This window comes from Olea europaea, chromosome 23 (assembly GCF_002742605.1).
Source record: "Olea europaea var. sylvestris chromosome 23, O_europaea_v1, whole genome shotgun sequence".
Taxonomy (NCBI): Eukaryota; Viridiplantae; Streptophyta; class Magnoliopsida; order Lamiales; family Oleaceae; genus Olea; species Olea europaea.
The window spans coordinates 10405756-10428090 of record NC_036259.1 but is presented as its reverse complement, the minus strand read 5'-3'; the positions used below and the strand labels follow the sequence as shown (position 1 = coordinate 10428090).

The 22335-nt window shown below is 32.3% G+C and overlaps 2 long non-coding RNA genes across 2 annotated transcripts; both read right to left on the bottom strand.

Annotated features, from left to right (window-relative positions):
- Positions 1 to 10756: 10756 nt before the first annotated feature.
- LOC111372352 lies at positions 10757 to 11751 on the bottom strand. Its single transcript, XR_002698746.1, has 2 exons — positions 11674 to 11751; positions 10757 to 11001 (listed from the first exon to the last, which is right to left on the bottom strand). It is a non-coding gene; the product is annotated as an uncharacterized LOC111372352 (long non-coding RNA).
- A 3508-nt stretch (positions 11752 to 15259) lies between these two features.
- Positions 15260 to 18764, bottom strand: LOC111372353. Its single transcript, XR_002698747.1, has 2 exons — positions 18645 to 18764; positions 15260 to 15522 (listed from the first exon to the last, which is right to left on the bottom strand). It is a non-coding gene; the product is annotated as an uncharacterized LOC111372353 (long non-coding RNA).
- Positions 18765 to 22335: the final 3571 nt, after the last annotated feature.

Here is a 22335-nt window from a genome sequence, read left to right as displayed (position 1 = left end):
TCGGATCCAATGCCACATTGAGAGAAAGGAGTTCTAACTCCATCATCAGAAATTGAGAGAAAGGAGTTCTAACTTCATCATCAGAAAATCTATGGCTGCATTAAAAATATCGAAGTGGTAATGATGTTTGATGGTAGGATACTTGCGACCACGAGAACGACCAACCATGTATTAACCATGAAAGTTAGGTACATGTATATCATTTTTTGAGCAAAAAAAATTCACCTCTTTAAGAAATTCTTCCCAGCGATCTTCTCTCAATTCTTAAATGGTGATTTTTGTAGTATGGACAAATCTCATAACAGTTAAGATGTCTTGAGTTTTGTTTTTTTTTTTTTGTTTGAAGGGCTTGACAAAAGCACATCTGTGATTGCCAACATTCTGCGCATTAAATGCAAAATAAATACAATTTCAAATGTTGTCAATTTTTTTGTATACACCACCACTTTAGACCAAGTTCCTATGTTTGGAGAATGATTACTAAGATACTCAAGCACCCTGCAAGTTGCAGCATACATATCAATCAAACTCTTTATAAAGTTGTAATAAGAAGACCAACGAGTACCTCCAGCCAGTTGCAAGTTACCAATTTGATTAGCCCCACTTCCAGTCTCTTTCTCCAATTTCGAACAAATGTTCAATTTCTTTTTTTTGGGAGCTTTTCAACTCATTGATGCGCTTAGGAGATGATGTAATCATATTAATAATATTGTCCAAATCTAAAAAGAATGAATTAATATCTGAGACATCCCTAGCTGCTGAAACTAACGTGAGTTGTAAACGGTGGGCTTAACAATGAACATAATATGCATATGAACAATCTCTAAGAAATAATGCTTGTAGTCCATTCCAAGCGCCACACATGTTATTAATACCATCATATCCTTGACCTCTCATGTTTTGCACTTGAAGGCTGAAATGAACAAGAACATCAGAAATTTGATTCTTAAGATTCAACGATGTAGTGTCACTAACACTTTTGATTGCAAAAAAACGTTCTGTCAAAATTCCACTACATTCACAAAACTCAAGATAATAGCCATTTGTTCTTGTGAAGATGCATCTCGAGCTTCATCAACAATAATACTAAACTTTGGATCCCCAATTTCTTTACGGATTCTCTGTCTTACTCTATTAGCCATAATTCTCAAAATCTCTTTTTGAATGTCTGGAGAAGTGTATGTAGCATTTTTTTGGAGCATTACCCAACACAACTTCTCCTATTTTTGTATTCATTTTTCTGAATGCATCTACCATTTCAAGAAAGTCCCCACGATTCATTGAAGATGAAGATTCATTATTGCCTCTAAATGAACAACTTTGAAGTGCTAACCACCGAACACTCATAATTGTGGTCATTAGATGCAAACGATTTTTCTGTTTTTCCTCACTTGATGCAGCGTGCATTACCTTGTCAATATGTTGAGTTGGTTTCATTAGATCTCCAGCTCTTCTCTTACAGTCATTATGATATGATGAAGATGTTGTGCCAATATGAACAAGAAATGCACATTTACTTTCCTGGCCAACCCTCTTCCAACTATCAAATTCAACAGTAACCAATGATGAAATATTAGGTAGAACACTTTCATTGAGAAAAAGAAAGCAGAAAAAGCAATATTCCTTATGTATTGAAGGCGAATACTCCAACTAAGAATACTGATTGTACCAATGCTCTTGAAATCGACATTTCTATTTTCCACATTCTTTGCGTTGATACTCCAAAAGTTTTGGTTGATAAGGCCCAGCTTTTAAATAGGCACACCTAATCTGATCACGTTCATTAAACGGATATTCATATATTTGCTTTCTTTTTTCTGGGTCTCGTTCTATAGAATTAGATGGTTCTAACTCAACATTGAAAGATGAAGACCGTTCAATTTCAGGAGATACAATTAGAGGATTGGGTACCGTAGGAGTTGGAGTAGCAATTGGAGGATTGGGTATCATAGGAGTTGGAGCACCCTCAGATTTGTCGCTCTTTGTAAAGAAAGATAATAAGGTTCTTCCTTTCTTGGCAAGAGGTCAATTTGGTTCCATAATAAAATCTAAAAGCATAAAAAAAATCAAAATACTTCAGTATCCCAACAATCCAAAAACAATCCATTGGCAACATTTTAACCACTTATCTAACCTTTCAAAAATATTATAACTAGTTAAAAATTCAACACCAAATCTAAGAATCATCATAAACTCATACTCCAACGTAAAATATAATTCAAGGTGATCAAGGTCAAGTGAAATACCTGCTTAGTGCTTACATAGTTTGTTGCCATTTTGCCGACGAAGTGAACCGGATAATTGGATGAATTATTAAGCTTGTTTAGTTATTTTAAAAGAAAACCAATCAAATGCCTATAAATAATAATAATAATAATAATAATAATAATAATAATAATAATAATAATAATAATAATAATAATAATAATAATAAATCAATAAATAAATAAATGAACATAATAAAAATTAGAACCATTTACTTACTAACCATGAGAATTGAGATACATGTTCTAAATGGAGTTTGTCCTGATAATGAGGAAACGTTTAATCCAACTGCCAATAATCACTTATTTTTCAACTATTATGTACTATATACTACATTAATCAATTATGTTTATATTTCTATTCTTTTGTTATTTGCTTAATGCTTATATAATCTGGTAAACATCGTTTCAGATTCAGAATGAAATGCTGGAAGACACGTTAAAAACTTTCTTCCTCATTTTATTTCTATAAATTAATACTACTATTGAAGTTTAGCAAAATTTGCATGCCTAATTAATTCCAATTATTTACAGTGGCAAATGCATTTGGATCCGAATCCGATCGATGATCATCAACACGGAGTTGGAGACTTCGAATACCAAATGCATGACTTTTGCAAAAAAATTTAAAAAAATACAAAAAATAAAAATTGTAGCATAATAATATAACCGATAAACATAACATAGATAAAAAATTATCATTAATCAAATACATTACACATAGCAAAAAAATTAAAACATCATAACACCTTGCCCAAAAAAATTGTTTTAATACCCAAAAAAAAGGGTTATTTTAAATCTTGACACAAGTATTAAAAAGGGCCACAATTACTAACCAATAATCGAAGGAAATGAGTTGTTTGCTAAAAATGGGGTTCGAATCGAATTATCGAAGGAGTTGCCAGCAGCCAACCGAAACTCCTCAAACTTCACCTATTCTTCTTCCTTGTTTGTGGCCGAAATCTCCTTTGAGATGGTAATTAGGGAAAAGAATAGAAAGGTTGGGGATTAGCCTATTAGGGTTATTCAAAGATTTGGGAATTTTGTTTTTAAAAATTTCAATAAAAAAGCCAGAGACTGTGTGTGAGAGAGAGAGAGAGAGAGAGAGAGAGATGTGTAAATCTGGGCAGGTGGAATGAAAGTGAAGGAGATATGTTCATTTTATTGTATAATCGGGTGTTGGGCAATGGGCTATTGCCTATTGGATATTAAAATAATTCTTTGGACCATGTTGAATTTACAAAATGGGTGGGATAATGGACTAAAACTAAAATTTTTCTAACAAATTTTTGGACTTGTAATGGACATGAGCTTTGCCCAGTGCTGCCTCCCCTTCACTTCGTCTCTGCGCACTGGTCACATACAAGTAATAAAACAGACTAATGAGTCTGGATTATTAACCCCACATGGTATGTGTTGGTGTATTTTAATATATTTAATTCATTAATTTTTTTCCTTTTAATAGGTTTATAGGTTTTGGAAGTTAGGAAACTCAAGAGGTTGGAGGTTTAGAAAATGTGGGAATTGAACACGAAACCTTTCATGTGTTTACGAGACTTCTTTATTTTGAGTGGTCTATTTTTACTTATATATAGGACCATTCATTGTTCATTCATCAATACCACAACAATCACAATTCTCTTATCTTTTCTCCTTACATTCTTACTCTCTTTTTTTTTTTTTTTGAGAGATTATTGAGCGAAGAAGGGTGTTCTTTTAGTAGAGCTTTGGTCCCAACTACTTGTGCAGAGTTTGTTTGAACTATACGACGAACAATCGAATTGTTGGTATCCTGTAGACGACAAATCATAGAGAAGTTCTGCAACACCGTGTTCTAGGCTTAGCCAACCGCAGAGGGGAGAGCGAGATATCTACACCTTAGTCCACCCGATTTCATCATTTTCCTATTTATTTCGCAATTCCATCTTCAATTATTGAAATTTTACCAACATCATGTTTAATCAATTAGACTATAAGTTATTTTAGTTCTAACAATGAAATATACAGAATTAAATTGGATTTTGAAAATAACCAAAATAACTAAAAACTCTACTAAAATATCAAAAAGAACAAATCAAAAAATTAAGGAAAATGAGAATGTTGAGATAGTTGGGATTTATGATTTTACTTAATTGTCGCTAATCAATTTCTCAACAAGCAATTTAACAAAACACCTATTAAATATGCTAAACCCAATTTTTCAATTTTAACTGATTAGCTCTCTCTAGTGAAATTAGCCCTAATCAATTGGTTTAACCTATTATATCTCTAAGTTGATTAAAATTCAACAAATTACATTAAATCTTTGTGAAAATAGCTCAATTAGTATATCTCTAGCTATCTCCTACAAGAACTTAGGGCATTTCTTATTTGGTCTAAAATATACATTAATTTTTCAAAGATTGAACAAATCACTCAACACATTCATTTAATTGGCCAAATAAATGAAAAGCATTAAATACAATAGTATATACACATAAAAATAAGTAACATAATGTTGAAAAATATTTATTAAAATTAATAAAGCTAGGTTAAGCTACATCAATCATCCCAACATTAAGAACTTAGCACATTTTATATAAATGATAAAAAAGAAGAAGAATTAGAGAAATACATTACCAATTACAGATAATGGATAAATACAAAACTAAAGATAAAATCCATCTTTTGGTTGGATTCTTGAAGATTGCAATGACTTAGTCTTCATTTTCCCCAAAATCTCTCTACTTTTGCTTGATTTTCTCGTCCTCCTCTTCTTGCCTATGTACCCTAGTTCTTGCTCTAAAAAAGTATAGCGAATGCTATAGAATAAGGAATAGGGCACAATGGCTGAAATTTGGTATTTAAATGCCCTAAAATGTGTACAAGTAGGTCCAAAAATGCCCTAAAAGAGCCCTTGAATTACAAATGCGGAGGCAAAGGCGTGTGCGTGGGGCACTGGGTAGCCCAAACTCACCCTATCTTTTGGCCAAGCATCCTTCGTGTGCACATCAAGCACCTGGCGTGCATGCATCAGGTACCCCAAAGGCACATGGAAACCTTTGTTGTCTCTATTTTGCAGCTTTAAGTCCTCCAATAATTGCATGCCAAGTCCCTTAATTTTGATCTTGTATATTTTGGTCTTCCAATTTTGACCTTTTTCAATCATGCCCTCGATAAATTGCATCCAAAGTCCTTTAGCTTTCAACACTTAACTTGTTGATCCCCAAATTCATGTTTTTGTAAAAACCTGAAGGGCAATGAGAGGGGTAGGACTTAAATACCTGCAACTGAATCTGTAAGCGGCGCAGGGCAGCCTACTCGGATTAAGGAAAATCCGGTGCAGTTCTTGATAAACTCCCGCTCCTCTTAGGGCCTTTTTGTTTAATTGTTTAAGGGATGCTCGCCTTTTGAATATAAAGAAGTAACGAATGCTGGCTAGACCACCAAAGGCAAGAAGCTGCAAGGTCGTTTACTAAGTCATTACAAAGTCGACCAAAGGAAGAGGGATAAGGTGCTTGGAAGCATATCAACTGCAATTAGGAGCAACTACTGGATCTGGGTGAGTTCTTACGCCTCGGTAAACCCAATGCGAACCAAAAAACGATCACCTGAAAGGCCTCTATGAGGAAGGCGACGCAAAGGAGGCTCGAGGGTTTGTTAATAAAGGCTGGTTGAGGATATTCGGCTGGGTAGGTAAACCCATTTATAGTTTGTTTTCAAAATGGGGCGCAGAAAAATCCTTATACCTCTTCTTCGAACCCTCCACTTGCTGGGACTCCCACAATTCTTTCCAGACCAAGGCCCACCTTCTTAACTTAATGCAGTTAGTCCCTTTTCTCTCCCTTTTGCCTCGATCCTTCAATTTGGGATTCTTGCCTAAAAAGACCAACATTGCGAAATTGTTAGTAGAAATATCTCATTTCATAAATAATTAGCTAATTTTAGGTGCTTAATAAGTGTGTCAAAACACTTATCAAACACCTTCAAATTTAAGCTCTTGCTCATCCCAAGCAAGATTATCTATTAGCACAATCAAACAAAATGGAATATAATGTCAACAATGTTACATAGATTGTCAAAATATCCTTGTGTAGAATTGTATAATCAATTTACAAATATTCCCCCAAATAATGCTACCAAAAATAAATTGAACTCATTCAATGTTTGATCGACGTGTGTGCATAATCATTTTCAATTAATACCTAGACTTGATAAAAGTTGTGGAGATCGAAAAATTCCAAAATTTTGTCAGCTCGATCCTTAGTGGTCATTTCTTTCTTTCCCCCCAAATAGATATTTATTTTCTTTCTCGAAATGTTAATCCATAGTTCTCAAATCACTCGTATCTTTTACCGCTCTAATTCAGTTGGGTTTAATTGACAATGTTAAAAATTTAGTATGTGATGATTCTCACCAAATTGAGTACTTCAACATTTAAGCTTATAATAAGTAATTCAAACCAACAAATCATCTAATTCCTCAATTTCGATTACAAAGAATTATCGCTTGCTAACTTTTTACCCAATGAAGCTCATGATTGATATCATTCCCTTAAACGTTCTTCATGACACATATAGTGAGCTTTAGGTCAATACTCCCCAATTTTTAAAGATCAAAAGATACTGGATTTCAAGATACCCCTACGGTTAATAACTCGAGTAAAAAAGATTACAAAGTGAGTTATAGGATTTAACGAGTGCAATTGCCTTCTTGAGAAAGGTAAATAAACAAAGATTAGATTCCTAACATATGGTCATTATCTAGTTTATACATCTTAGTCCAAGACGGTCCGCGCAAATATATTCAACATGCATAAAATCAATACATTTTCAACTCATCTCCTTTACTAGCTCGACTACTCCCCAAACTAATCTCACAATAGGGTGAAGTTATAGAGAATGTAGGTTGATAGAAAATTATACACAACTCACAATCTAGTTTTATCAATTCAAAACTCTTTCCATCAATAAAAAATTTTCGTACCTAGATAACAATTGATCATGATTATTATGCTAAAAATAACTTAGGATCTTATATAGATAAGCAACTTTTTTTTTTAAAAAGAAAAAAAAAAGGCACAAGTAGCATATTTGATCATGTTTTATCAATCACTAACAAGGTAACAATTTTTAACATCAAATCATTATTAACCGGCAAGCCTATATAACATGTCAACCAAAATTAAGATAAAAAATAAAAAACAAAAAAATAATTATCCCCAAACTTGAATTAAAGATTGTCCTTAATGTGGAAATGAACAAAATAAAAGAGAAGAGGAGGATAATGAAACATTCTTGGTTGGGCGATTGGTGAAGAAATGCTTATGATCGAATTGGACTTGTGATGTTCTTGGATATTTCATCCCCAAATTTTTGATTAAGCCTCGATTTAGTTTCAAATCATTTTCTTCAACAAGCATCTCATGGAATAACTCGTGGGATCCCTCAATATCAGAAGGAGTAAATTATGGGGTAAAATCAAAATTGGCAAGTGTGACCAACATAGTTCAAATGAACTCTTAAACTTGTTGAGAGCCATGATCAACCTAGGACTACAAAAATTACCTACAAGAAATGATATCTAATCAAATAATATCAGAAAAATTAGAAAATGAAAGGGTTAAGAGTAAGAAAAATGATTTGCCTCTCAATAAGCTCTTTCAAAAAGTCTTTAGCTCAACTTTGACAAATTGGATCATGGACATCTAAAGAAAGCTTTAGATGCTTTGCTTAGTTTTTTTCTATTGACTTTACTTCACTTTTCATTTATTTTCCAAAACTCTACATTGCCACTTTCAATGTAATCGTCAATTTCTTCCAATTCAAATTCAACTATTTAGACTACCACCTTCTCGTCGAGCTTAATTGCAAAATCATTTTTTGGGCATATTATGAAGTCAAAAGAATTTATGTTAATTCCATCCTTATTAATTGCCACATCTTCATTCGGTTTCTCTGTGATTCATTCTTTTTAAGCCCTTCTTCAATAGTTGAAATCTCCTCGGGTAAATCATAAATGATCAGTCCGCAATCTAAATTCATGAGCACTTAGAAGTATGTCCCTTCAAATCTTTCAAGTGAATTATATCCCTATCTTTTAAATTTGTTCCAGTAAGTGGCATTTTCCATAGGCATGTTGCTTTTATCCAACTTGATAAGTTCATTATAGTATTTTGCAAATACCATTTCATTCAACAAGGGAGGACTATCTCCCACAAGGATCATAATCTCCCACGAGCAGTATCTCTCATCAAATATGTTTAGTACTTATTTCCAACATTTCAAATATTGTCTAAACCAAAGAAGTTCAAACGTGAATGAATCAATGCACAAGTACAAGCATTGCCTAGTATATCTTCATTGTCGATGTAGAGATTACTTATTGCAAAAGCTTTGCTTCTTTACCATTATTAAAATCATGCATATACAACTAAAAAGTACATGAAAAGAATACCAAATACAAGAGCTATCAAAATTGTGGTGGGTAGTCAGAGTACAAACAAAAAATAAATAAATAATTTGTTAAAACCAAAATTAACTAAAGTAGTAATCAAAATAAATACATCACCCGACAATGACGCCAAAAATTTGTTCGCTAAAAGGTGTGTACAGCAAGTACACGAATCATGTACAAGTAATAAAGTTGACTAATGAGTGAGTTGTCGATTACACTAAAGTTAATTTAATTTTAACAATGAAATGCACACAATTAAATTGGAATTTGAAAATAACCAAAATAACTAAAAACTCTACTAAAATAGTGAAAAGAACAAATCTAGAAATTAAATGAAATGTGAATGTTGAGATAGAAGGGATTCATGATTTTATTTATTCTTCACCTAGTCAATTTCTCAACAAGCAATTTAACAAAATACCTATTAAATATGTTAAACCCAATTTTCTTTCTATTTTAACTAATTATCTCTTTCGAGTAAAATTAGCCCCAATCAATTGATTCAATATACTATATCTCCATGTTGATTAAAATTCAACAAATTTCATTAAATCTTTGTGAAAATAATTAATGGGTCACCTAGGATTAGGAGTTTATCTCTATCAACTACAAGAACTTAGGGCATTTACTATTTAAAATGCACAATAATTTCTCAAATATTGTATAAATCACTCAACACATTCATTTAATGGCCAGATAAATGAGGTGCATTAAATACAATAGTAAATACATATAAAATTGAGTAACTTAATATTGAAAAGAAAATGTTGAAATAGTAAAGTAGGTTAAGCTACATCAATCATCCCAATATTAAGAATTTTGCTCATTTTATATAAATGATAAAACGAGAAGAGTTAGAGAAATACATTACAAATTAGAGAAAAGAAAGTATAAAATAAAAGACTAATGATAAAACTCGTCTTTTGGTTGGATTCATGGCAATGGCTTGGTCAAGACTTTCCCAAAATCTCTCCACTTTTGCTTGATTTTTCTCTTTCACTTCTTGCTTTTGTGCCGCCCTAGTTCTTGCCCTAAAGAATAGAGTGAATGCTATAAAATGGAAGGAATAAGGAATGGGGGCTCATTATCTAAAATTTGGTATTTAAATACCCTAAAAATGTGTACTAGAAAAGTCCCAAAATGTCTCCAAAAGAACCCTCAAATTACAAAATGCAAGGCAATTTTGCCCCTGAAATGCACGGCGCATGTGCGTTGGGATATGCGCACTGGGTAGCCCAAGCATCCACACATGCTCGTCAGGCACCTGGTGCACGTGCACAGGGCCCGAAGGCACACGGGAACCTTTGCCACCTCCATTTTTCAGCTTAAGTCCTCCAATAATTGATTGAGTTCTTGAACTTCTCCAAGTTTCTTTCATGCATTTCACTTACATATGTGTTTGATAACATAATGTTTTTCTTGGAACATACAGAGAGAGATGAGAAGCATATATCAGTCGACTACAAAAATAATAATGAAGCTAAATTCCTTTATGTTTAAATATTTTTCATGTTAAAAAAGGTACAAGAACAAATAAAATCAAATGGATCAGATTTTATAAGATTAAATTGAAATTCAGAAAACATTTATTTTGGACTAAGACTCTCACACAGTAAATGAGTTAATATGTATATATGAGAAGAGTGAACTTTTTGAGGACAAACGTGCTTGTAGGAGTTTATCTTATGACCTGAAAGGCCTGGAAAAGATTCTAGCAATAAAATAAATTCACACCACTTCTTCCATGGCTAGTATCTATGGTCATCCCAAATGTAATTTTCCTCCCTTCAAGAACTCAAAAATAGATTATAAACTAATTAATTCATGAAAGATTTCATCCAAAATGATTTTTTAGTAAACCCTAGCTTTTATTTTAATTTTCTAGCGATTTTAATATATTTTTGCAAAATTAATTGCTATTAAACGAGATTATGTCGTAAATTCAACAAGATAGCAAAGGAAGTTTTTTGTTGTACAATGAAATAATGACATCGAAATAAAACAACGACAAAAGTACATGGACTACTATTTTGTTTAAATAGTAACATTTCATGAGGTATACAAGACCTTCCTTGTTATTCACAAAAAAATTGACAACACATGTTGATATCAATTATTGTCCAGCATTGACACCGGTTTTGAACAGAAATGAACGCAAGAATTCGGGTTTAACACAAATCTATAACCTTGCTAATGAGAAAAGTAGATGAAATAAAAAAATACACGAGAAAAAGAAAGACACGAATTAAAGAATCCCTACTCTAGTAAATCTCCATGAATCAACCTTTGCCCAGAATTTTACCTGTAAGCAATATAAAAGCAAAGCATCAGATGTTTGTTTTGTAAAAATCTGAATACAATTAGTTCGAAATAAAACAACGACAAAAGTACATGGACTACTATTTTGTTTAAATAGTAACATTTCATGAGGTATATAAGACCTTCCTTGTTATTCACAAAAAAACTGACAACACATGTTGATATCAATTATTGTCCAGCATTGACACCGGTTTGAACAGAAATGAACACAAGAATTCGGGTTTAACGTGAATCTATAACCTTGCTAATGAGAAAAGTAGATGAAATAAAAAAATACACGAGAGAAAGAAAGAAATGCGAATTAAAGAATCCCAAGTAAATATCCATGAACCAACCTTTGCCCAGAATTTTACCTGTAAGCAATATAAAAGCAAAGCATCAGATGTTTGTTTTGTAAAAATCTGAATACAATTAGTGAACAAATATGCTTGGCTTAAAGCTCTTCGAAAACCTTAAATAAAATTCTCAGATATATGAAAGGGGAGGATTTCTTCAAGGCTACTAATACTTTGAAGTGAGAAAACTGGTGGGTTATCAATATATTTGAGGCATTTTTATCGAATGGGAGAATTAAAAGAATCCAAACAACAGTAAACAGGGAGACACATAAAATGCTCCAAGATCAATGGAGATAAGAAGAGGGAGGAGAGAATACCGATAGAGCCACAATGTAAATGTGATGCAAAAAAGTGATGAAACATTGCTCTTCACAGCTTTTTCGAGCACCGTTATCTGAAGAATTTTCCTAGAACTAAACATTATTTCAATACATAGAAAACCTTAAAATGTTTGATAGAAGAATTGCTAAAAAGGAATAGAGGAGCTTGACATTTGGGTTAAAATTCTAACCAGCGTCAAATTTTATGCAGTTGTATGGATTTATCTTTTATTCTATACAGTTTATGTAGATATTATGGGTGGAAAAAATCCAATGAACCGTTATGTTGTAGGTGGAATGTTTCAATCCCCAAGACCAATTTGAAGCGCAACAATTGCACATAGCAAAAATAAACTCTGGCGCACACAAATTGCACATTATTATGCTTCAATCCACAATTTAATCTGAAATCGCAATTCCCCTTGTACAGAGGCATTGCTACCAGAATCTTTTCAGATGCTACTGGCAGCATCTGTCTGTCTTTTTTTTTTTTTTTTTTAGCCATTGTCCAATAGAAAACTGTCAAGTGTGTTTTGTAGCAATTTTGGCAGCACTTTTTTCTGTACACATAGCATAACTGAATCTTAAATGCCAATTATTTAGAGCTTTGCTACATGTATAGAAAATTTGTATATGTAGTTTGACAGATGCTTATATCTATATGTCAATTTGAATTTCTGTAGAATAATTCTAAGTTGTATATTAAGTGTTAAACACAAACAAAAAATGCTGAAAGAAAAAAGGAAATTCACTGTAGAACTTGTACTAAAATTCATAGATACCTGTATATTCAGATAAGAGCCAACAAACCAGAAATTTAGAATGACAAAAATTACAATAAAGAAAGACAATAAGCAAGAAATTATCACTTAATGGGAGATTGGGTAGTAAGAATTGAATTTTCTTAATATGGGAATTCTCTTTGCAACATAAGAAGATATTTGAGAAGTTCTAGATATACATTTCCTCTCCGGTGTTGGTAAAAGGTGGTGTAACTGGAGCTCTTTGAACGTTATTAAGAAATGAAACTGATGAAGTAGGACATGTACATGGACAAATGACACAAAACGGATATGTCGACACTTGATATTTATAAAAGCAGGACATCGACATGTTGGGACACCTCGATACAAATTCTTTAACTTCATTTATTTTGGTATGTTTCTTTCAGTTAAAAGAGTAAGCTTCTTTTTTGCTTCGACTTTAGCTCAGGAAATTATTTGTTTCATTAAGATAATTTTTGGTTAAATTATATATTATTTAGATAATTTTCAATTGCATACTTACAAAATGGACCGGTGCATAATATTGATGTATCAAGATGGTTCGTGTCGTATCACTATCTAAAATATGAACAATTTATGGCACACCATGAAGCTTGTTGAATATGTGCACGACGTCTACCTATTAAGTGTCCTTGAATTAATAAATTTATAAATACATAAAAAAAATTAGAGATGCCGATCGAGTAGCATGTTGGAAGTGTTCTAGAGTGCCTAAGGAGGGTTATTGTGTGGCATGATAAGCAACCTCATTAGGACTGTTAGTGCTCCAAAGGAGAAAATCCGTCTTGAGGTGCAATGACTTAATATTGTTATGTGATAATAGGACACATCGATAAAAGATGAAACAAACAACATATAAATGCTTGGACTACCTCTCTTGAAAAGGTCGATGTTTTAATATGAAATCCAAATTCTTAATATGGTTTCAATACCCATTGAGTGACATACGATTTGCACATGTCTTGTCATTCTATTGACTTGTTCTCGAACACCATGCTTCTCGCCATTCTATTGACTTGTCCTTGAACACCATGTGGATTTCACCGGTATTGCAAGGGAGATTGCTTACAGTATCTCAAGAATTTTCCTAGAACTAAACATTATTTTAATACATAAAAAACCTTAAAATGTTTGATAGAAGAATTGCTAAAAAGGAATAGAGGAGCTTGACATTTGGGATAAAATTCTAACCAGCGTCAAATTTTATGCAGTTGTATGGATTTATCTTTTATTCTATACAGTTTATGTAGCTATTATGGGTGGAAAAAATCCAATGAACCGTTATGTTGTAGGTGGAATGTTTCAATCCCCAAGACCAATTTGAAGCGCAACAATTGCACATGGCAAAAATAAATTCTGGCGCACACAAATTGCACATTATTATGCTTCAATCCACAATTTAATCTGAAATCGCAATTCCCCTTGTACAGAGGCATTGCTACCAGAATCTTTTCAGATGCTACTGGCAGCATCTGTCTGTCCTTTTTTTTTTCTTAGCCATTGTCCAATAGAAAACTGTCAAGTGTGTTGTGTAGCAATTTTGGCAGCACTTTTTTCTGTACACATAGCATAACTGAATCTTAAATGCCAATTATTTAGAGCTTTGCTACATGTAGAGAAAATTTGTATATGTAGTTTGACAGATGCGTATATCTATATGTCAATTTGAATTTCTGTAGAATAATTCTAAATTGTATATTATGTGTAAAAAAAACAAACAACAGTCAACTTTGACTTCCACAATCGGATAGGTTAATGCTTCACAAAGTTCTTTCTCACATCTTGTTAAGGGGACACATAAATAATCTAAGCCTAGAACGAGTATGTCACACTTCTAGTTCGTTAGATGATTTGTTCATTAAACCAATGAGTGAACTAAATTCACAAAAAATGCTGAAAGAAAAAAAGAAATTCACTGTAGAACTTGTTCTAAAATTCATAGATACCTGTATATTCAGATAAGAGCCAACAAACCAGAAATTTAGAATGACAAAAATTACAATAAAGAAAGACAATAAGCAAGAAATTATCACTTAATGGGAGATTGGGTTGTAAGAATTGAATTTTCTTAATATGGGAATTCTCTCTGCAACATAAGAAGATATTTGAGAAGTTCTAGATATACATTTCCTCTCCGGTGTTGGTAAAAGGTGGTGTAACTGGAGCTCTTTGAACGTTATTAAGAAATGACACTGATGAAGTAGGACATGTACATGGACAAATGACACAAAACGGACATGTCGACACTTGATATTTATAAAAGCAGGACATCGACATGTTGGGACACCTCGATACAATTTCTTTAACTTCATTTATTTTGGTATGTTTCTTTCAGTTAAAAGAGTAAACTTCTTTTTTTGCTTCGACTTTAGCTCAGGAAATTATTTGTTTCATTAAGATAATTTTTGGTAAAATTATATATTATTTAGATAATTTTCAATTGCATACTTACAAAATGGACCGGTGCATAATATTGATGTATCAAGATGGTTCGTGTCGTATCACTATCTAAAATATGAACAATTTATGGCACACCATGAAGCTTGTTGAATATGTGCACGACGTCTACCTATTAAGTGTCCTTGAATTAATAAATTTATAAATACATAAAAAAAATTAGAGATGCCGATCGAGTAGCATGTTGGAAGTGTTCTAGAGTGCCTAAGGAGGGTTATTGTGTGGCATGATAAGCAACCTCATTAGGACTGTTAGTGCTCCAAAGGAGAAAATATATCAATCCGTCTTGAGGTGCAATGACTTAATATTGTTATGTGATAATAGGACACATCGATAAAAGATGAAACAAACAACATATAAATGCTTGGACTACCTCTCTTGAAAAGGTCGATGTTTTAATATGAAATCCAAATTCTTAATATGGTTTCAATACCCATTGAGTGACATACGATTTGCACATGTCTTGTCATTCTATTGACTTGTTCTCGAACACCATGCTTCTCGCCATTCTATTGACTTGTCCTTGAACACCATGTGGATTTCACCGGTATTGCAAGGGAGATTGCTTACATGGGCCATTGGGTGATTGCTGCACCCCAACTAACTGAGAAAAAAAGTAAAATTAAATCATTGTGATTGCCCAAGAGAACTGCCTATTGATGAGGAATAAAGCATGCTACGAATTTTATTGAAAGGAGTCATTGGAATTGGAGAAAAGCCTCCACCAGTACCAGATATTTTATGAAGATGAAGGTAAGAGCACAAAGAGAGCAAGACACCAAAAACAAAACGAGCCCGTGAAAGGAATGCTTTTGAAAGAACTAAGTGATGGTTCTTCTATTTACAAATCCATGGCTCATAATTTCTGCAAGATGAGCATAGATAGTCCTTTGCTGGACAATCTCTTTAAACAAACTTGTGGAGATACTAGGACAATTCAGCACAAAAGAATATTATGAAATTCCCATCGTGCACAAATAATGTCTCATGTCCTTCAAAAACCTCAGGTATTTAATTGTGCATCAATTAAAGACAAATAAATAACATACAGGACTTGAGCAATTGCTTATAAAAATGCTGAACTTATTCTTAATATGGTATCAAAGCTAGGGGAATGACACACGTCTTGCACATGAGAGTCTCACCATCTATTGATTTATTTTAGCACAACATGCAAACTCCATTGACGTCTCATAGGAGGTTGTTGATGTGAGCCATTGGGTGATTTCTGCAACCTTACTAATGAATGGAGATTGAGAAATTAAGTTAAGAGAAACCACGGTGATTGCACAAGAGAGCTGTGCGTTGTTGAGGAAATATACTAATATTAGTGAAAGATAAAAGAGTTATGCCCCGGAATTTCTTTGGATTTGAAAAAAGTCTCTACTAAAAGTGGAAAAGAAATAGACTTTTACCACGATGTGTAAGAGAAGAAGAGAGCAAGACGCCATAAATGAAGTGAGTCTATGAAAGAAAGGCTTTTAAAAGAATTTAGCTTCCTCATCTGCTGGGAAGTATTGGTTCTTCCACTTACAACTCCGTGTGCTCTTAACTTCTGAAAGGTGTGCATGGAGAATGCATTTTCTGGCCAATCTTCCATAAAACAGAGGACATGTGAAGGTACAAGGAAACTCTAAGCGCAAAATTTTTTTATGAAATGTCCGTATGCATAAAGGATATATCTAATATCATTGAGAAGCCTCACATCTTTATTTACACATCGGCCAAAGATGAAACAAATAAACAGCATATTAGCTACTTCTGACACAACCCATCCCGAATCACCTTTGATTCGACACGTGTTGTGTGCCAATGGTAGATTCCAGCTAAATGCCGGACCCACTACCAATGCAACGTTGACTTGCTTTGACTGTGAAATATTTTAAAAGAATTTTGATAGGGTCACCTCTAAAATATGGATTAAAACCACCTAATCAACACCCAATTTTCTCAAGTCCGTTCATATAATGTAAAATATGATACTCCAGTATCTCAAAATACTAACTATTCAAAAATAAAATACTGACAAATCGATATTTACTTTGCTCTACAACCAAAACTCCTCAAATGTACTAAAGATATCAAATATGTAGTCAGCCTATGATGACCTTTTCTGACCTAAACTACATGTAACCCACAAGAAACATGTATTGTGTAATCTAATAACGTAGGCCATACAACTTATGGCGCGTGGCTCAATTTGGTGGATCGACAGGCTCCAAATCTACTCAACTCGGCTGCTATCTGTTAAATAAAAATGTGAAAAGATATATAAACTTATAGCTCAGTGAGTGGATAATTTGCAAATAAATATACTTTTTCTTTTATGCATATTTTCTGAAAATTCTTACTCTATTAAATTTTGAAAAATTCTGAAATTTGGTAACACTTTTAAAACCAAACATGAATGCATCGTAAAATTCTTTGTTTTTCATTCTAGATAAGAAACTGTAAATTATAATGAATATAAATAATCTGATATCAGTAAATATAAGTGAAAATATCCTTATACAGTATTATAAGCTGAAATCATTACTCTACAAACTGAATAAGCTAATTTCTGTAGTCTGAAATCTGATAAGTTGTATATTACTGAAAATCAAACCAAAAAGGTACTCAGTGAATAGCCTTACTCATGTACAGAGTAATCTCGATGAACAAGGCAAAGTCATTCACATCTAATAATCTGGTCATATGTACGTAGAGCTGCTCCAAAAGCTAATCACCCTAGTACACGGTCCAAAGCCTATGTGTGTACGAGAGTGGGTTCCAAAGACCTTTGATAATCTGGTCATACACCATGGAAACACATTCACAATAGAGAGTGGGTAAAATCACCATAATTGGTCATACACTGTGGGAACACATTTACACCAGTGCAGACTAGGGTAAAGTCACCTGGGTACCTTTTGGCAATTTTTAGAAAATAACTTTAGTTATACTGAAACATGTAATACGAATAGAATATGCTATTGAAATTATGTAATTGAACTGATTTTAATTTTAAAAGCAATTGATTATAAATCCATTTTATTATGAAAATCATGTTGTCAACATAACTTTATAAAATAAGTAACTTAAATTTAATGAATACTTATTTCTGAAAACATAAACTTTATCCATTCACCAAGACAAGCTATAGGCTATGAATGCCGATAAGCTTTTCCAATACCTTAGTCGCCACCTGAAATGTGATACAAAATAATCAATTTAACAACTATCATACTATGTAGCTCTTAATATTTAATAACCGAATACTAAAACTTGATTTCTCGATACTTGAATAATTTTTCCAAAATTTCCTTTAATCAAGTGGAGCTAATTCTACTTTCAAATACTTTCACAAATATATACTACATCCAAACTTACCTTCATCCCACTCATAAAAATTATTATACCTTCCAATATAATAAATACTAGTAACCATAATTCCACCTATTTTAGTTTTCATCTTGTTTCTCAAATTCATGATTTCATGTGAGTTTTCCATCAATATAATCATTCCCACTAACAATACATAATCAAGAATCCCAAATAAAAATCTAGGGTTTGCTAAAAATGGTATTACTTACCGTAATTAAATTGGAAATTAATCCATCATGTAATTTAAGCAAGAAATTATACTCCTTTCACTAAATATGCAAATTAAACCCACAAATTTAACCAACTAATTAAAACCCTAGCAACTTTAATATCATCCTTTCATAAAAAAAATTATGTCCTTACCTCTTGAATAAATTGAAGAACTTGAACCCAAATTTTCCCTTCTTTTCTTTCTTCTTCTTTTTCCTTCCTCTTTCTTCTCATTTTCTCTCTCTGTGCCCTCTCTCGTTTTTGCCTACTTTGTGTGTGTGTTGAATTACGATTGAAAATGGGTTTATTGTAATATAATAAGTAGCCACTAACTCAAAATTGCAAAAGAGGCCCTCCAACATTTCTATAATAAAATATTAAATTCTAAACTTCCAACAATATATAAATAGATATCTAAAATTTTATATTGTCCAACTTAAACCTTCAAAATATTTTTCATAATAAATTTAGTCCCACCTAGAATGATTTATTTCATTTTAGTCCCTTTTGACTTTGACTTTGACTTTGAATTTGACAATTCATCATTTGATATTTGACTAGTAAAATTTGGGTTGTAACAATCTGTAGAGTGAAAATATCCTGCATGTGAGAATCTTACCATATGATGACTTCTTCTTGCACACCATGCAAACTCCATCAGTGTTGCAAGGAAAGTCTCTTATAAAAGCCATTGGGTAATTGCTGCAACACTTCTAATAAAAATTTTGCTTAACCAGATTAGACCCTCACTAACTCCTAGAAGGTGTTGTTTTGCTTCTATGTCGAAGTTTATAGTTTAAAGAGCCCTAAGCTTCTAAAAACGTAGTATATATGTGTCTAGTTGTTCTAAGAAAATAAGCGTGATTCTTCCAAATCATTTTATGCCTTTCTTTTGTAAGTTACAAATTTTAATTATTTCGTTTTTCCGTCATCATACTTTTTTGCAAAGCGAGAGGAGTTAAGTTGGACCCCATCAAGATACTCCTGGGAGTTATATATAACTTAAATTGACAAAGGACGATTCATAAAGGAGATGATGAAGGCTCTCTTCGAAATGCATATTTACAACTTTTTCTTACATATCATCCATATAAAAATCCTGATCCAAAATCAGAGATACAAGGTATCAATGTGATTATGCAATTTCCCTCTAGAAAGATATTTTATAAAATAGTTGGATACTGACATGCTTACTGTGGCCACAAGATAGATCCTCATGCTGTCTTTGTGTTATCTTTTGGTGCCGTTGACCTCGATTTTTGAAGGAGTGATGTGGTTAACAGATCTCGACTCCCCTTACGTCTACGTAGAGTCTTGCTGCATATTTGGACAAATTGTTAGAGCACATGGTCTTCTTTAGTGGTGGAAGAGGTAGCCCTGAACACTCCGATGATCAAGTCAGTCTATATATGAGTAAATATTTGGATGTGGGACGTGCTAAAGACGTTAGCCACTTAAGAAAAATGGGTTTGGATATGGAAGTGTATGTAAATAGAGTAATGTGAGCAAAAGTATAGCTTGAATGTATGTAGTTGCATTATTTTCAAATGACATTAAGTGTTAGCTTTCATTGCAATATAATAGAGTATAAAGTACTACCATTGGATGAAGAGACACATGGTCTCATCCACATGGTTGAATGGTTGAGATGCCAAGGTGTCATTCGATCAAACCTAGGCTCAATTGCATTTAATGTTTTCTGAAATGTGGCCACCCTAGAGTCTAGGTTTGACCTATGAAATATAGATTGACAAGTGTATGCTGAAAGAGATATCACATCAATCAATTATATGAAGATCTTGTATGAAAGATCACTTGAAAGAGGTAAAGTGGGAGATGTCTTTCCCAATGAAGAGGTTAATTGCCATGGATCACTTCTACAGTATGTTATAGCACCTCGCCACAGTTATGGAGGTCAATATCTATGTGGCATCTCGCAAGAAGTGATGCATCACTTCGGCTACCTTATGTATGTCCTCAACTTGGACAAGCAGGACATAGATGTAGAGTGTGGGCTTGTTTATGCTTGCTATCTAGCTAAAAGCAAAAACTTCAAAATTAAAATCAAAATCTGATGTTCTTAAATAACTCTCTTTTCAATTAAAAAAATTATCAGATCAAAAGAATATCAATACAATTGATGAAATTGAAAATCAATTTGTAAATGAAAGTTTAAATTCTATCAATAAATTAAAAAATCTTCCAACATATTATCCAAAATTTGCACCTCCCGATTTGCTTTTTGAAGAAAAAGCAAAACCTAAAAAAATTTATGATGGTGCAACTAGTGTCGAGTGGAATCTTGATATCTCACTAAATATCAAATTATCAATCTCATTGAAGCCATGAATATGTGTTACAAAACATACATAGGCAAAGGAATTAGTGTTAGTAACGCTATTAATAATATCATTATTGGTTTCACTAGACAACTCGATCAATGGTGGATTAATTATCTATCTCAAGTTGAAAGAGATTCAATAATTAACGTTGTCAAAAAAGACGATAGAAGAAATATTATTAGAACTCAAGATGGCCAAGAAATTAATGATAGTTACAATGTTTTAGCTTGTACTATTATTAAACATTTCATTGGATCTCCTAATTTATTACAAATTCAAAATGATATTTTAATAAATTTAAGATGTTCAAAACTTCAAGATTTTCGATGGTATAAAGATATGTTCTTGTCTCATATTATGTTACAAGAAGACTGTCAACAATCCTATTGGAAAGAAAAATTAATTTCTGAACTTCCAAAGCTTTTTGCCGAGAAAGTTAGAAATACTATTCTTTATGAAGAAAGAGATTTTCAAGATCTTAATTATGGTGAGATTATCAATATTATTAATAAAACAAGATTAGAATTATGTAATGATATGAAACTCAAAGCCAAACTGAAATCAGAAAAATCTGAAAATCGTAGAGAAATGGGATCATTTTGTAAACAATATGGTTTTGAGAAAATTCTTCCTCCTTCTTCAAAAAATAAAAAGAAAAATTTTTATAAGAAAAAATCATTTCAAAAAAGATAATTTCAAAAGAATAATTTTATAGATAATTCAAAAAGAAAAAAAAATACTAATGTAACATGTTGGAAATGTAAACAAATAGGTCATTATTCAAATAAATATCCTTTGAAAGGAAAGATTAATAATCTTCAAATTGATGAAGAAATTAAATTTGAACTTCTCAATCTTATTAACTCTAGTTGTTCTGATAATGAATTTAACTCAGAATTAGAACAAATCTTTTCAGGAAGAAGAAGATTTTGACACAGAAACTTCTATTCAATGTTCTTCTTCTTCAAGTGATGATAAAGGATTTTGTGGTTGCAAAACTATAAATGTTTTATCTAAATAAGAAGAAATTATTCAAGAAATTATTGGTCAAATTAATAATCCAAATTTAAAGAAATTTAGTTCTCTTCTTCCTTCAAGTTCATATCCTCCAGCTGAAAATATTAATATGCAAAACATATTAAATAGATTTAAAGCTGGATCCTCCTCAAATGTTTCTATTCCAGATTTAAAGTTTGAAATCAAGAATATGAAATCTCAAATTTCTAATCTAGAAAATCAAATGAAAGAAATCAAAATGGAAGTTATTATTCTTAAAGCAAAAGATTTGAATAATGAATATTATTCAAAAATAAATTCCAAATCAAAATCCTCTAAATTTTCTAAATCAAAATAAAAAATTCGGGGAGTACCTTCTTTCTTTTCTTCCCCGTCCCATTAAATTCTCAATTATTTTTTAAGACATTGAGAACAATGTCGAGTTTAAGTTTGGGGGTGGGAAAAACTTGAGTTTTTTTTTATTTTTTTATTTTTTTTATTTGTGT